This window comes from Panulirus ornatus, chromosome 61 (genome assembly GCF_036320965.1).
Source record: "Panulirus ornatus isolate Po-2019 chromosome 61, ASM3632096v1, whole genome shotgun sequence".
Taxonomy (NCBI): Eukaryota; Metazoa; Arthropoda; class Malacostraca; order Decapoda; family Palinuridae; genus Panulirus; species Panulirus ornatus.
In genome coordinates this window covers 10,099,438-10,117,524 of record NC_092284.1, presented here as the reverse complement: position 1 = coordinate 10,117,524, position 18,087 = coordinate 10,099,438, and the positions used below count along the sequence as shown (strand labels likewise).

Here is an 18,087-nt window from a genome sequence, read left to right as displayed (position 1 = left end):
GCAACTTAAAGACTTTGACATACTAATTTTTGTGATGCTGGCAGTAACGCCATCTGGAGGGGTGATTAAGAACTATTAGAAAACGGGAAATATACACCTTTACCAAAGAAAATGGGAAAATTAAAGGTAAACTATTCAAATCTGCCATAATTTCTGCAGGGAATGAGGTCCTTTGTTCTACTTTGTGTGGTATAAATGTTATGTTTTGCTTTAGCAATGGAAAAACTTAATGTAAACTGGACATTTTGTTAAATGACATAGAATTTCCTTCATAGTTCAAGAACCATTTATCTTTTTTTATTTTCGTTTGGTATTAATATGAATTGCTAATTATATATTTAAGTCCTGAGCCTATCTTCGGTTTGTGCTGGTAATCTATCATAATTTAGATTTCCCTAACACTCCTACATTTCAGTTCATTCTTAAATATTGATAAAAGGAAAGAAATGATCGTGTGATATTTATTTGGTGCAATAAAGTATTGATAGATATATATCAGAACATATTTTGTTTTCACCTTATGGTAGACTGTATGTACATGCATGCAGTAATACAAAATACAATACCAAAGGCTAACAGTCTGACATACATGCATACTGACATTCACATGCCAACACAAGCAGTCATATATCTAACATATGATAGTCTTTAAAGAATTCAATAGTGTATTTTCCATAGATGTAAACTAATGAGCAATTCTTACATATCAAAATAATTCTTTTTCAAAGTTTAACAACCTGATATGCGTGAGTATTTCTGTCTACATGGAAATATATTGTCATACTTGTTGAAAATGAAAACACAGGCAGTAATATGCAGAGTCAGTTAATATTCTATAAGCATTTTATTTACTGAAGTATAGGACTATACATACAAACACACGGTCAACGATGAAACAAGAGATCACATGTAATTAATAGTATAAAGCACAAAGTGAAGGAATCATAGATTAGTCTTATACTGTCTGCCTGACCGTTAAGTGAATAAATAATATGATTTCCAAATATAACACCTGTTAATAACCTCTGAAAAGGTGCCAAAATTGATGTTGAAACAAATAAGACCCACGTGTCATTGCTTGAAAACATAACTTACAATTTTGAATTGTTGAAAACGTATGGATATCTTCTTGCGTTAGAAATATATACTGTATATGTAATAAGCCATGCAGTAAATGATTTAGTCACCTTTGTACATTTCCTACAAAAATTTTTGTATCTGTAAAATGTTCAAGATTGTGTTTCTTTTCGATGTTATGTACTAGCCTTATACTCATGGGAATTTATTTGCTTCACACTGTTGGGAACACATAGATCTATCATTGTATCTACATTGTTTTGTCATCAAAATTTCATAAACATTGGCACACATTATCCCTCTTATAACCACTGTTTCAACATCATACTGAAATATTTGCTTCCAATTCCTTCATATAACTTTTGTGTTTTTGGTACGGTAAGAGCAATGTTTGTCTATAGATATTTGTGGTATATGTATACAACTATACATAGTGTCATTATCTTCTGTGGATGAAAGTAGATCTTACTTATCTCTATACCATCAACTTCTACCATGGTCGACTAGTGACATTCATCCTCATTCATCATCCTAACAATCAAAATGTACCTCAGACATTTCAGTTAGAGAGGGTGAAATATCTATCAAGCTGGAGGTAGGAGAAGGCTGCAAGAGGTTAATGCAAACCACTGAAGCAAGTGCTGCTGTAGTACGGTTAAGGATCTGAGCAGCAATGTGTATACTTAACTGAACACTGCTGATATTATGGAAATAGGTTACAGTTATGCCACACGATTTCCCCATTATGATATTCGCATGGATACTCCTAACACTATGGATTTGTCCTTCTCGTAAGCAGGACATTGATACACTCCATCATTCGTCAGCAGTATAGTTAGCCGATACTCAGATTATTAATTTCTTACTCTTTACTGACGACTCTTCGTTCGTATCACACTCCTGCGTTGCCATGTGTTGGTGGGAGGTTCGGCGTTTAATACAGCATACAAACAAAAGACATATAATCAAACACAATCAATCGTTCAAATATTTTATTGTCATCGTTATCACTTGTTAATTATTCCACACAGCTGGACAAACAAACAGAAATGTTGGTGACCGCCATTTAACTCACAGCTCTTCATGAACAACCCTCCATAACAGCGTGAATAAATCATAAACATACTTATACTTCCCTCTACATATTATTGTATAGGTATACATTGTCCTCTGCTTATTATTGACGCTAATGTTTATTAAGCAATAATAAACCTATCAATTCAAAAAGACAAATGAAATTCAAGTTTTAGTTACAGTTTGATACACCGTCCACCTTGCAGAATTCCCCTGAAGGGCGTGGACGTGGTTCAGTAGTTGATGGCTACACTTCTCGTCTCCTGGTGTCCAGGTGTACGCCATTTCTACCCAAATATGTTCAATGACAATCAGGTCCACTCCTTTGCTGGCCTAGTCCAGGAGCTGTAGGGTGTCTTGTTCCTAGGGACCAGCGTTGACCAACACGAGCAGTGTGGACGTGGCACCTGTCGTTAATAGAAATGACAGGCCCGGCAGGGAGAGGTAAACCACTCGCCTGCAGAGACGGCAAGAAACGTTCCTCCAGCAGTTACTGCTACAGTCGTTGCAGTAAAGCAACCTCCAATGTTGAAAACGTCACCAAGGCCATGTAATGTCACTTTCCTCTAGATGCAGCAGGTAAAGTGACATGAACAGGCCTCTTCGCTCATGTTGGCTCGGTCATTTGTGCCTGTGGAACATTGTATGATTTTAACGTTTATTGTACTGGTTCGGCAGGATTTATATCATTTGTTGTGTATAAACAGTATATCATTAACATTTGGGTATCAGCATGAATTTCTTATTACCATAACTATGACGTTCTAAGTCTTTGAACATCAACAAATCATTAACTTCATACCTGGTACAGTTCCTCCTCTAGCAGTGAACCTTGCCGTGAGAGTTGGATACACACATCACCTCCGTGAACACTGCTTCAGACCAGAATCTAAGTTTCGCTCGGGATGTGTGCTGTTCCCTCAGGCGTTCATTCCTCTCGGGAGTTCTGTGGTGTGTTCCTTTGTCGTGCAATATTCGCCTGTCGCTCAACGGGGAGACGTCTTATGCCCATCACGTTCGCTGGAGGGGGTTACCTTTGCAGCTCCTGTTCTCTCTGCCAACAATGAAACACAACCATGTTCACAAGGAATGGATACAATCGGTTGTCTAAATTGAAAATTTCAATTTCAATTATCAAGTTTAGATAGTTATAAGCCTAATTTCACAACTTTTACGTAATCTACATAATATCTTTAGTATGAAATTGTGGTTACAATAATGATTATAATATATCCAGATATATTGCCTACTTCATTGTTATCAAGGCTTAGCCATACCCAAATATAGTCACCCGAAGTATTTGGCTGCTAATAAACTCTGATGCAGGTGCCTCATTCTCTATACAGCCTTCATTATTACTGCCATGTCCCACTCCTTTTCACAGACACTCATAACTTACATTAAGTTGTTAAGGTTACTGCTCTCCACCACCCGTATGGACAAAACATTATCAAGGAGAGTGATCATGCGACCTCTGAGCACCAACCTCTCGTCACTCCGGTTCACCCTAGCCTATCTCAACGCGATACAGTAGACAAGCTGCAACTCCGCGGCCAGCCGACTCTATCCTACCTCAACGCGATACATTAGACAAGCTGCCACTCCCGGCCAGCCGACCCTAGCCTACCTCAACGCGATCCAGTAGACAAGCTGCAACTCCCTCGGCCAGCCGACCCTATCCTACCTCAACGCGATCCAGTAGACAAGCTGCCACTCTCCGGCCAGCCGACCCTATCCTACCTCAACGCGATCCAGTAGACAAGCTGCCACTCCCTGGCCAGCCGACACTAGCCTACCTCAACGCGATCCAGTAGACAAGCTGCCACTCCCTGGCCAGCCGACCCTAGCCCTACCTCAACGCGATCCAGTAGACAAGCTGCCACTCCCCGGCAAGCCGACCCTAGCCTACCTCGACGCGATCCAGTAGACAAGCTGCCACTCCCGGCCAGCCGACCCTAGCCGACCTCAGAGCGATCCAGTAGACAAGCTGCCGCACCCTGGCCAGCCTACCCTAACCTACCTCAGTGCGATCCAGTAGACAAGCTGCCACTCCCTGGCCAGCCAACCCTAACCTACCTCAGTGCGATCCAGTAGACAAGCTGCCGCACCCTGGCCAGCCGACCCTAGCCTACCTCAGTGCGATCCAGTAGACAAGCTGCCGCTCCTTGGCCAGCCGACCCTAGCCTACCTCAGCGCGATCCAGTAGACGAGCTGCCACTCCCTGGCCAGCCGACCCTAGCCTACCTCACCGCGATCCAGTAGACAAGCTGCCGCTCCCTGGCCAGCCGACCCTAGCCTACCTCAGCGCGCGATCCAGTAGACAAGCTGCCACTCCCTGGCCAGCCGACCCTAGCCTAGACTAGACACAAGATGCCAAATTCATGGTTTATTTTAAAGCTCGCAGCATGATAAGCAAGAACGGCTCGCTCCCTGATAAGCAAGAACGGCTCGCTCTCTGATAAGCAGGAACGACTCACTCTGATAAGCAAGAACGACTCGCTCTCTGCAGCATCAAAGTCAGTCTTTCCAATGATGTCTCACCAGCTGACATACGTCAGCACCTCACAGCCTGGCGCATGTTGGGACCTCTCCTCCTGACACAGGACGTCAGCGCACTCCAAGACTGACGATGACGCCTGACACATGCCGGCGCGATCCCCTCACTGACAGCTGTGTGTCAGCCACCGCCACACGCTCGCTGCTGTATACTCCCTGACTCCCTACAGTGGTCCTCTCCCCCTCCCTGGGAGTCTACGGTAACTTGCTCCCTCTCACACAACAGCCTCCCTCAAGATCATATCACTCCCTGATAACCAACGCCCCGCCCCGCCCCGCTCCCTGACACAAGTGGGTAGCTCACGCCTCGACCCATCCAAGGTTTACCCCCCTCGTCAAACTTACCCCCTGACGTATGAAGGAGGGGCACGTGTCCTGACAGGCGACGGACGGTGGGTGGGTGGGTCGGTCCTCCTTCCTCCTGACGGAGTGCTGTCATATTGGCTGACTGTCTCTGGTGACGCCAGCTGACAACGGAGGCTGACTGGTCTGTGGGCAGTTAGAGACGACCTTCTCCCAACTCCGGAGTTTCACTGGAACTCTGCAAATGACCATCATGCTAGTTTCCTACATTAATAGAAATATTTTATAGTCATATATATATGTCAATGCTATATTTAGTTAAATTAACCTATTATGTATTTAACATTTACCAGCGTTTCTGTGTTGGAAATAAGAGATTTTTAGTCATGGGTGTATTACACCTCCTCACTTTACTACTTTTGAAAATTATTTTTAAAATCAGCTGCATATTACAATATAGAATTTCTCAATAACAATTCTAGTCTATCCATTTCTGTTAATCTATCCTTCCGTTTTCTTCCACTAGCACAAGGAGCATCAAAAGCTACCCATTGGTCTGTTACTGAATGTATATTGCAAACCCTAAACAAAATTAGACATTTAGATGGTGAGCCAAACTGGTAATTTACCCAAACAACTGTGTAATTGTAATAACCTGTATGGTTGGTCACACGCTCCAGGACGACCAATCACAAGCTGTCACTTGAACGAATGATATACACTAAATTCTCTGCCTAGTGACGTCATACATTGTCTATGTTCGGCCTGTGGTAACTACAGTAAGAAACGTCATCTCTTCCCAGGACACCTAAATGAATACAGTTCATCAATCATTCAACAACTGGTTACAACCATTACAAATGGGACACACAAACCTGGCTACAAGTAAAACCTTTTGTTTACAGAAATGTCAAGCATCTCCAAGCCGAGAACACGAAGCTAGCTGGGAGCTACCTAGCAAGCTGGGAGCTACCTAGCAAGCTGGGAGCCACCAAGCCTGGCAGACAGCTATGTAGGAGCTACCTAGCTGGCTGAGAGCTACATAGCTTGGCTGACAGCTAGCAAAGAGGTGGTTGACAGCGACATAGCTTAGCTAAAAGCTAGATAAGAGCTCCCTACCTTGCTGACAGCTATATGGCTTGGATGGCAGCTACCTACTAGTCGTCTGAAAGCTAAAGATCAGGTTGACAGTGGCCAGTGGCCACTCCTGCTAACCTTCTAACCCTCACTAGTCTCACTCACCTGAGTGGCTCAGTGACCAGCGCCGTACCTCTGTAGTTCCCTGGGTGACGGCTCCACCATGTGTCTTGCCGGACCACACAACCGTAACTCTCCACCACAACCGAACAAATAAAGACGCAGGAGCCAACAACGTAGTCACTAGTCACGGTTCCGAACATCGTAATGAACATAAGCGTTGTCTCAATCCGGGCAAAATGACTTGCATACCCTTTATGTAACGTTTGTTTTGCACTACATACTACGCAATGAGGTCAACAGAGTGGCGTGGAGGCATCCAAAAATATACAGGGAAATTGAAGGTTTTATTTATATCCCCTTTGGCGGCGCTGAACACCATTACAGGTAAATAGCGGCATCTAAAGGGAAAAAGATAAATTGAAAGGTTACTTCAAAGACCCTTTGGGGGTGCCAAAGGCTATTACAGGGGCATAGCGGCATCTAAAGGCAAAGAGATAAATGGAAGGTTTACTATAATGCCCCTTTGGGGGTGCCAAAGGCCAATAGAGTGAAGTGACGGCATCCAAAATTTAAGAGGGAAATTGAAGGTTTAACTTAAAGCCCCTTTGGCGGCACCAAAGGCCATTAGAGTGGCATGCCGGAATCCAGAACCAAAGAGGAAAATTGAAGGTTTAACTTAAAGCCCCTTTGTCGGCGCCAAAGGCCATTAGAATGGCTTGGGGGCATCCAGAACCAAAGTGCGAAATTGAAGGTTTACTTTGGAGCCCATTCCCGAAGTCGTGACACAAACATTTCCATTTCTCGTTTGTCGTCCTAAACAAATCCACTTGCGTTAAGGACGCCCTCCTCCTCTTCTTCCTCCTTTTCCTCCTCCTCTTCCTCTTCCTCCTCACTGTCGTCGTAAACACATCCACTTGTGTTAAGGACACCCTCCTCCTCCTCCTCCTCCTCCTCTTCCTCCTCCTCTTCCTCTTCCTCCTCCTCCTCCTTCTCTTCCTCTTCCTCCTCCTCCTCTTCCTCCTCCTCCTCTTCCTCCTCCTCCTCCTCTTCCTCTTCCTCCTCCTCCTCCTCTTCCTTCTCACTGTCGTCGTAAACACATCCACTTGTGTTAAGGACACCCTCCTCCTCCTCCTCCTCTTCCTCCTCCTCCTCTTCCTCCTCCTCTTCCTCTTCCTCCTCCTCCTCCTTCTCTTCCTCTTCCTCCTCCTCCTCTTCCTCCTCCTCCTCTTCCTCCTCCTCCTCTTCCTCTTCCTCCTCCTCCTCCTCCTCCTCCTCCTCCTCTTCCTCCTCCTCCTCTTCCTCCTCCTCCTCCTCTTCCTCCTCCTCCTCCTCTTCCTCCTCACTGTCGTCGTAAACACATCCACTTTTGTTAAGGACATCCCCATTCAAGAGACGGATCTGCAGGTGATTATGTTCAACGCCTCAAAACTTGTGTACAATAACGAATTAAACTAACTCAAACCAACGGCTCAAGTTGTCCCGTGATAAATCCTGAGGCGCACGGAAGTCTCCAGTCCAAGGGACCGCATCTACACAAGGGAAGAAGACCCCCCCCCCCCCCCGAACGTACAGTAAATAAGGAGCGGGTTCACTCCCATATATTCCAGTTTCTGCGACAGATACGTACATTAAAGTTACATAAACTACGATTCAGACGAAGGTCAGTTCTTTATTTCCTTCCTTCCTGGGGTTAAGTGTAGCTACTAACCCTCAAGAGGAAGACATAATGCAAGGGGAGCACAGCTGTTTGTCTCTGTTCTGTCTCACATTTTGTCCACAGACCAATGGAGGGATTTTGACCCAAGTTGTAGGGCTATTCCTCAGGTAGGGTGGAAGACAATGCTCTACCACTACGAGAGGGGAGAAGATCAGTCACTGTCTCCATGAAACATGTCATTCTGTATTAGATATGCAGTCCAGCAGGACCATATTCTCCTCCCATCACAGCTGCCCAGAAGACAGAAAACGGGAGAGAGATAGAGAAAGATATAGAATCACAGGGAAAGCAAGAGAGATAGTGGAAGGAAAGGAGATAAATGAGAGAGAGAGACACACACACGTGCCACACAGACCCCAAGGTTCGAGCGAAGGGTTCTGACCTGCACAACGCATACGCGCCACACAGACCCCAAGGTTCGAGTGAGATGGTCTGGCCTGAACAACACACACGCGCCACACAGACCCCAAGATTCGAGCGAGCTGGTCCGGCCTGAGCAACGCCCACACACCACACAGACCCCAAGGTTCGAGCGAGGTGGTCTGGCCTGAACACGACTTAAAAGACAAAGAAAAAAAACGCAAACCACTGAGAAGACCAGCAAAGTAAAGGTTGTCACCCCACACTCCAATCTCTCCGGCAACACGCCAGACGGAAAACAAGAAACAAGAACATTACATACATCCCACAATGGCCTGGGAAGATGTAAATAAGACAACAAAAACAAGCCTCCGAAATACATGTCCACACACAGACACTACACAAAACCTACACCATATATACACCTATATGTACACTATATGTACACCTATATGTACACTATATGTACACCTATATGTACACTATATGTACACCTATATGTACACTATATGTACACCTATATGTATGGCTATATGTACACTATATGTACACCTATATATATAGCTATATGTACACTACATGTACACCTATATGTATAGCTATATGTACACTATATGTACACCTATATGTATAGCTATATGTACACTATAGGTACACCTATATGTATGGCTATATGTACACTATAGGTACACCTATATGTATAGCTATAAGTACACTATATGTACACCTATATGTATAGCTCTATGTACACCTATTAGTAAACCTATATGTACTTATTAACTCTTTCTCATAACTTACCTTCAGCTGTCGAGCCTCATCTTCTCCTCCCCCTCACACTTCTCTGTTAAAAAGAGAAAATACGTTGGTTACCCATCATGTCGTCCACATACATATCAGACAACGTCCCTACATATCATATGGTCATCCACATACATATCACAAAACGTTTCTCTCTCTCTCTCTCTCTCTCTCTCTCTCTCTCTCTCTCTCTCTCTCTCTCTCTCTCTCTCTCTCTCTCTCTCTCTCTCTCTCCTAAACCTGCCCCGCCATCTGCCCCCTGCTGAGTGAGAGCGCCAGATATTCCTACCAGTATTATTCCTCCTCAGTACAATAATAAATGGCCACCTTGATCACCAGCCACAGTGGACTGGAGGAAGAACCTAGCATGATGACCACAGACCAAGACTAATAGCCCAACACTGACACACAAGCTTAGGCTCTTCTGCACGGCACAAGATAAACAAACCTGGCCAGCCACCCAGCCAGCCAGCCACCCACCCAGCCACCCACCCAGCCACCCAGCCAGCCTAGCATGATGACCACAGACCAAGACTAACAGCCCAACACTGACACACAAGCTTAGGCTCTTCTGAACGTCACAAGATAAACAAACCTGGCCAGCCAGCCAGCCACCCAGCCACCCACCCAGCCAGCCAGCCAGCCACCCACCCAGCCGGCCAGCCAGCCAGCCACCTAGCCAGCCTAGCATGATGACCACAGACCAAGACTAATAGCCCAACACTGACACACAAGCTTAGGTTCTTCTACACGGCACAAGATAAACATACTTGGCCAGCCACCCACCCAACCAGAGATCCAGCCAGCCAGCCAGCCAGCCACACAGCCTAGCAGCCTGGTCCTCCATTTATGACTAAGTCATTTTGACTAAGTCATTCTTGTCTCTTTCATGACATTGAACTGAGGAAAAGGACGACATTGAACCAAGGAATTAGACGACACTGAACCGAGGAAATGGACGACATTGATCCGAGGAAATGGACGACATTGTACTGAGGAAATGGACGACATTGAACCGAGGAAATGGGCGACATTGAACTGAACAAATGGGCGACATTGTACAGAGGAAATGGACGTTAATCAACCGAGGAAATGGATTACATTGAACCGAGGAAATGGACGACATTGAACCGAGGAAATGGACGAAATCAACCGAGGAAATGGGCGACATTGAACTGAGGAAATGGGCGACATTGAACTGAGGATATGGGCGACATTGAACCGAGGAAATGAACGACATTGAACCGAGGAAATGGACAACATTGAACCGAGGAAATGGGCGACATTGAACTAAAGAAATGGGCGATATTGTACTGAGGATATGGACGACAATGAACCAAGGAAATGGATGATATTGAACCGAGGAAATAGACGACAATCAACCGAGGAAATGGGCGACATTGAAGTGTGGAAATGGGCGACATTAAACCGAGGAAATGGACGACAATCAACTGAGGAAATTGGCGACATTGAACTGAGGAAATGGGCGACATTGAACCAATAAAATGGACGACAATCAACCGAGGAAATGGGCGACGTTGAACTAAGGAAATGGGTGATATTGAACCGAGGAAATGGACGACATTGAACCGAGGAAATGGACGACATTGAACCGAGGAAATGGACGACAATGAATCGAGGAAATGGACGACATTATACTGAAGAAATGGACGACATTGAACCGAGGAAATGGACGACATTGAACGGAGGGAATGGGCAACATTAAATTGAGGAAATGGACGACATTCTACTGAGGAAATGAACGACAGTGAATCGAGGAAATGGGCGAAATTGAACAGAGGAAATGGACAACATTGAGCCGAGGAAATGGACTATATTGAGCCGAGGAAAGGGACGACATTGAATCGAGGAAATGAACGACATTAAAACGAGGTAATGGGCGACATTGAACCGAGGAAATTGACGACATTGAACCTAGGAAATGGACGACATTGAACCGAGGAAATGGACGACATTCAAACGAGGATATGAGGGACATTGAACTGAAAACATGGGCGACATTGTACCGAGGAAATGGACGATATTGAACCGAGGATATGGACACCATTGAACCGAGGAAATGGACGACATTGAATCGAGGAAATGGACGACATTCAAACCGAGGAAATGGGCGACATTGAACTTGAGAAATGGACGACATTAAACGAGGAAATGGACGACAAATTTAACCGAGGAAATGGATGACATTGAACTAGAAATGGCGACATTAACCGAGGAAATGGACGACAATGAACCGAGGGAAATTGGAGGAAAGCATTGACCGAGGAAATGGACGAATTGAACCCAGAGAAATGTGGCAACATGTGAACAATGAGGAAATGGAACGACATTGAACCGAGGAAATGGACGACATAACGAGGAAATGGCGACATGAAATGGAATGGCGACATTGAATCGAGGAAATGGACGCATTGACGAGAAAAAGAATAAATTGAACCGAGGAAATGGACGACATGAACCAGGAAATGGAAATTGACCGGAAATGGACATTGACCGAGAAATGGACGACATTGAACCGAGGAAATGGACGACAATCAACCGAGGAAATGGCGACATTGAACTAAGGAAATGGACGACAATCAACCGAGGAAATTGTCGACATTGAACTGAGGAAATGGGCGACATTGAACCTAGGAAATGGGCGACATTGAACTGAAAAAACGGGCGATATTGTACTGAGGAAATGGACGACAAAGAACCGAGGAAATGGACGACATTCAACCGACGAAATAGACGACAATCAACCGGGAAAATGGGCGACATTGAACTGAGGAAATGGGCGACGTTAAACCGAGAAAATGGACCACAATCAGCCGAGGATTTGGGCGACGTTAAACTAAGGAAATGGGCGATATTGAACCGAGGAAATGGACGACATTGAACCGAGGAAATGGGCGACATTGAACCGAGGAAATGGACGGCAATGAATCGAGGAAATGGACGACATTATACTGAAGAAATGGACGACATTAAACCGAGGAAATGGACGACGTTGAACGGAGGGAATGGGCGACATTGAATTGAGGAAATGGACGACATTGTACTGAGAAAATGGACGACATTGAACCGAGGAAATGGGCGACATTGAACCGAAGAAATGAACGACACTGAACCGAGGAAATGTACGACAATCAACCGAATAAATTGGCGAAATTGAACTGAGGAAATGGGCGACATTGAACCTAGGAAAAGGACGACATTCATCCAAGGAAATGCACTACATTGAACGAAGGAAATGGACGACATTGAATCGAGGAAATGAACGACATTAAAACGAGGATATGGGCGACATTAAACCGAAGAAATGGACGACATTAAAACGAGAAACTGGGCGACATTGAACCGAGGAAATTGACGACATTGAACCTAGGAAATGGACGATATTCAACCGAGGAAATGGACGACAATGAACCGAGGAAATGGACGACATTGAACCGAGGAAATGGACGACATTGAACCGAGGAAATAGACGACATTGAACCGAGGAAATGGACGACATTGAACCGAGGATATGAGGGACATTGAACTGAGGAAATGGGCGACATTGAACCGAGGAAATGGACGATATTGAACCGAGGATAAGGACGACATTGAACCGAGGAAATGGACGACATATACTGAGGAAATAGACGACAATCAACCGAGGAAGTGGGCGACATTGAACTGTGGAAATGGGCGACATTAAACCGAGGAAATAGACGACAATCAACCGAGGAAATGGGCGACATTGAACTAAAGAAATGGGCGATATTGTACTGTGGAAATGGACGACAATGAACCGAGGAAATGGATGACATTGAACCAAAGAAATAGACGAAAATCAACCGAGGAAATGGGCGACATTGAACTGTGAAAATGGGCGACATTAAACCGAGGAAATGGACGACAATCAACCGAGGAAATGGACGATATTGTACTGAGGAAATGGATGACATTAAACCGAGGAAATGGACGATAATCAAACGAGGAAATGGGCGACATTGAATTGAGGAAATTGGCGACATTGAACCAAGGAAATGTGCGACATTGAACTGAGGAAATGGACGACATTGAACCAAGGAATTAGACGACATTGTACTGAAGAAATGTACGACATTGAACCGAGGAAATGGACGACATTGAACCGAGGAAATGGGCGACATTGAACTGAAGAGATGGGCGACATTATACTGAGGAAATGTGCGATAATCAACCGAGGAAATGGACGACATTGAACCGAGGAAATGGATTACATTGAACCGAGGAAATGGACGACATTGAACCGAGGAAATGGACGACATTGTACTGAAGAAATGGGCGACATTATACTGAGGAAATGTGCGATAATCAACCGAGGAAATGGACGACAATGAACCGAGGAAATGGATTACATTGAACCGAGGAAATGGACGACATTGAACCGAGGAAATGGGCGACATGGAAAAGAGAAAATGGACGACATTGTACCGAGAATATGGACGACATTGAACCGAGGAAATGGACGACATTGAACCGAGGAAATGGACGACAATCAACCGAGGAAATGGGCGACATTGAACTGAGGAAATGGGCGACATTGAACCGAGGAAATGGACGACATTGAACCGAGGAAATAGACGACATTGAATCGAGGAAATGAACAACATTGAACCGAGGAAATGGTCGACATTGAACTGAAGAAATGGGCGATATTGTACTAAGGAAATGGACGACAAAGAACCGAGGAAATGGATGACATTGAACCGAGGAAATAGACGACACTGAACCAAGGATATGGACGACATTGAACCGAGGAAATGGACGACATTGAACCTAGGAAATGCACGACATTGAGCCGAGGAAATGGACGACAATGAAACTAAGATATGAGAGACATTGAACTAAGGAAATGGGCGACATTGAACCGAGGAAATGGACGATATTGAACCGAGGAAAAGGACGACATTCAACCGACGAAATGGACAACAATGAACCGAAGAAATGGACGACATTGAACCGAGGAAATAGACGACATTGAACCGAGGAAATGGGCGTATTATAATTAAATGAGTTTTGTATGATTGATATTAATCAAATGAGTTTTGTGTGAATGATATTAATCAAATGAGTTTTGTGTGTCTATTTTAATCAAATGAGTTTTGTATGATTGATATTAATGAAATGAGTTTTGTGTGACTGTATTTTAATAAAATCAGTTTTGTGTGATTGATATTAATCAAATGAGTTTTCTGTGACTATTTTAATCAAATAGGTTTTGTGTGATTGATATTAATAAATTGAGTTTTGTGTGACTGTATTTTAATCAAATGAGTTTTGTGTGACCGATATTAATCATATGAGTATTGTGTGATTGATATTAATCAAATGAGATTTGTGTGACTATATTTTAATCAAATGAGTTTTTTGTGATTGGTATTAAACAAATGAGTTTTGTGTGACTGTATTTCAATCAAATAAGTTTTGGGCGATTGATATTAATCAAATGAGTTTTGTTTGACTGTATTTTAATCAAAAGAGTTTACTGTAATCGATATTAATCAAATGAGCTTTGTGTGACTGTATTTTAATGAAATGAGATTTGTGTGATTAATAATAATCAAATAAGTTTTGTGTGACTATAGTTCAATCAAATAAAGTTTGTGTGATTGATATTAATGAAATGAGTTTTGTGTGACTGTATTCTAATCAAATGAGATTTGTGTGATTGATATTAATCAAAGGAGTTTTGTGTGTGACTGTATTTCAATCAAATGAGTTTTGTGTTATTGATATTAATCAAATGACTTTTGTGTGATATTATTGAAATGAGTTTTGTGTGATATTATTGAAATGAGATTTGTGTGATATTATTGAAATGAGTTTTGTGTGATATTATTAAAATGAGTTTAGTGCGATTGATATTAATCAAATGAGTTTTGTATGAGAGTATTTTAATCAAATGAGTTTTGTGTCATTCTTATTAATCAAATAAATTTTGTGTAACTGTATTTGAATCAAATGAGTTTTGTGTGATTGATATTAATCAAATGAATTTTGTGAGACTGTATTTTAATCAAATGAGTTTTCTGTGATCGATATTAATCAAAAGAGTTTTGTGTGACTGTATTTTAATGAAATGAGATTTGTGTGATTGATAATGATAAAATGAGTTTTGTGTGCTTGTAGTTCAATCAAATGTGGTTTGTGTGATTGATATTAATCAAATGAGTTTTGTGTGACTGTATTTCAATCAAATGAGTTTTGTGTGATTGATATTAATCAAATGAGTTTTGTGTGACTATATTTTAATCAAATAAGTTCTGTGTGATTGATATTAATCAAATGAGTTTTGTTTGAGTATAATTTAATCAAATTAACTTTGGGTGATTGATATTAATCAAATGAGTTTTGTGTGACTGTATTTTAATAAAATCAGTTTAGTGTGATTAATATTACTCAAAAGAGATATGTGTGACTATATTTTGATAAAATGAGTTTTGTGTGATTGATATTAATCAAATGGGTTTTGTGTGACTATATTTTAATCAAATGAGATTAGCGTGATTGATATTAATCAAAGGAGTTTTGTGTGACTGTATTTTAATCAAATGAGTTTTGTGTGATTGATATTAATCAAATGACTTTTGTGTGACTGTCTTTTAATCCGATGAGTTTTGTGTGATATTATTGAAATGAGTTTTGCGTGTCTATAATTTAATCAAATTAGTTTGTGTGATTGATATTAATCAAATGAGTTTTGTATGAGAGTATTTTAATCAAATGAGTTTTGTGTGATTGTTATTAATCAAATGAATTTAGTGTGACTGTATTTGAATCGAATAAGTTTTGAGTGACACTATTTTAATCAAATGAGTTTTGTGTGACAGTATTTTAATCAAATGGGTTTTGTGTGACTGTATTTTAATCAAATGAGTTTTGGGTGATTGATATTAATCAAATAAGTTTTGTGCGACTCTATTTTAATAAAATGAGTTTTGAGTGATTCATATTAATCAAGTGAGTTTTGTGTGACTGTAATTCAATCAAATGAGGTTTGCGTGATTGATATTAAACAAATGAATGTTGTGTGACTGTATTTTAATCAAATGAGTTTTGTATGATTGATGTTAATCAAAAGAGTTTTGTGTGACTATATTTTCATCAAATGAGTTTTGTGTGATTCATATTAATCAAATGAGTTTTGTGTGAGTGTATTTTTATTAAATGAGTTTTGTGTGACTGTATTTCAATCAAATGAGTTTTTTGTGATTGATATTAATCAAATGAGGTTTGTGTGACTGTAGTTCAATCAAATGAGGTTTATGTGATTGATATTAATCATGAGTTTTGTGTTACTGTATTTAAATCAAATGAATTTTGTGTGATTGATATTAATCAAATGAGTTTTGTGTGACTGTATTTTAATCATATAAGTTTTTTTATTGATATTTATCAAATGAGTTTTGTGAGACTGTATTTTAATCAAATGAGATTTGTGTGATTCATATTAATCAAATGAGTTTTCTGTGACTGTATTTTAATCAAATGAGTTTTCTTTGATTTATATTAATCAAATGAGGTTTGTGTGACTGTATTTTATTCAAATGAGTTTTGTGTAATTGATATTAATAAAATGAGTTTTGTGTGACTATATTTTATTCAAATGACTTTTGTGTGATTGACATTAATCAAATGAGTTTTCTGTGATTGATATTAATCAAATGAGCTTTTTGTGATTGATATTGATCAAATTAGTATTTGTGTCTATTTTAATAAAATGAGTTTTGTGTGATTGGTATTAATCAAATGAGTTTGTGTGTCTGTATTTTATTCAAATGAGTTTTGAGTGATTAATATTACTCAAAAGAGATTTGTGTGACTATATTCTAATAAAATGAGTTTTTTGTGATTGGTATTAATAAAATGAGTTTTGTGTGACTGCATTTTAATCAAATGAGATTTGTATGACTGATATTAATTAAAAGAGTTTTGTGTGACTGTATTTTAATCAAATGAGTTTTCTCTGATCGATATTAATCAAATGAACTTGCTGTGACTGTATTTTAATGAAATGAGATTTGTGTGATTGATAATAATCAAATAAGGTTTCTGTGACTGTATTTTAATCAAATGAGTTTTGTGTGACTGATATTAATCAAATGAGTTTTGTGTGACTGTATGTTAATCAAATGACTTTTGTGTGACTGATATTAATCAAATGAGTTTTGTGTGCGTATAATTTAATCAAATTAGTTTTCTGTGATTGATATTAATCGAATGAGTTTTTGTGACTGTATTTCAATCAAATGAGTTTGTTGTGGTTATATACTCAAAAGGTTTGTGTGACTATATCTTAATAATGAGTTTGTTATTGGTATTAATCAAATGAGTTTTGTGTGACTGATCTTAATCAAATTAGAATGTGTGATTATATTAATCAAATGATTGTGTGACTGTATTTTTCAAATGAGTTTGTGTGATTTAATTAATCAAATGATTTTGTGTGACTGTTTTTAATCAAATGAATTGTGTGATATTATTGAAATGAGTTTGACTATTTTAATCAAATACTTTGTGTGATTGATATTATCAAATGAGTATTGTGTGATTGATATAATCAAATGATTGAGTGACTAATCTTAATCAATGAGTTTTGTGATTGGTATAAACAATGAGTTTGTGTGATGTTTTCATATAATTTGGTGATTGATATTAATCAAATGATTTTGTGTGACTGTATTTTATCAAAAGTTTTCTGTGATCGATATAATCAATGAGTTGTGTGACTGTTTTTAATAATGAATTGTGTGTTGATAATAATCAAATGAGTTTTTGTGTGACTGTAGTTCATTCAAATGAGGTTTGTGTGATTGATATTAATGAATGAGGTTTGTGTGACTGTATTTTAATCAAATAAGATTTGTGTGATTCATATTGGTCCAAAGGAGTTTTGTGTCTAACTGTATTTCAATCAAATGAGTTTTGTTATTGATATTAATCAAATGACTTTTGTGTGATATAAT

At 40.6% G+C, this 18,087-nt stretch overlaps 1 long non-coding RNA gene across 1 annotated transcript; it reads right to left on the bottom strand.

Moving 5' to 3' along the window:
• Positions 1 to 497: 497 nt before the first annotated feature.
• On the bottom strand, positions 498 to 6,381 carry LOC139767415 (uncharacterized). Its single transcript, XR_011717129.1, has 4 exons — positions 6,253 to 6,381; positions 5,053 to 5,248; positions 2,954 to 3,205; positions 498 to 2,782 (listed from the first exon to the last, which is right to left on the bottom strand). It is a non-coding gene; the product is annotated as an uncharacterized lncRNA (long non-coding RNA).
• Between the last annotated feature and the right edge of the window lie 11,706 nt (positions 6,382 to 18,087).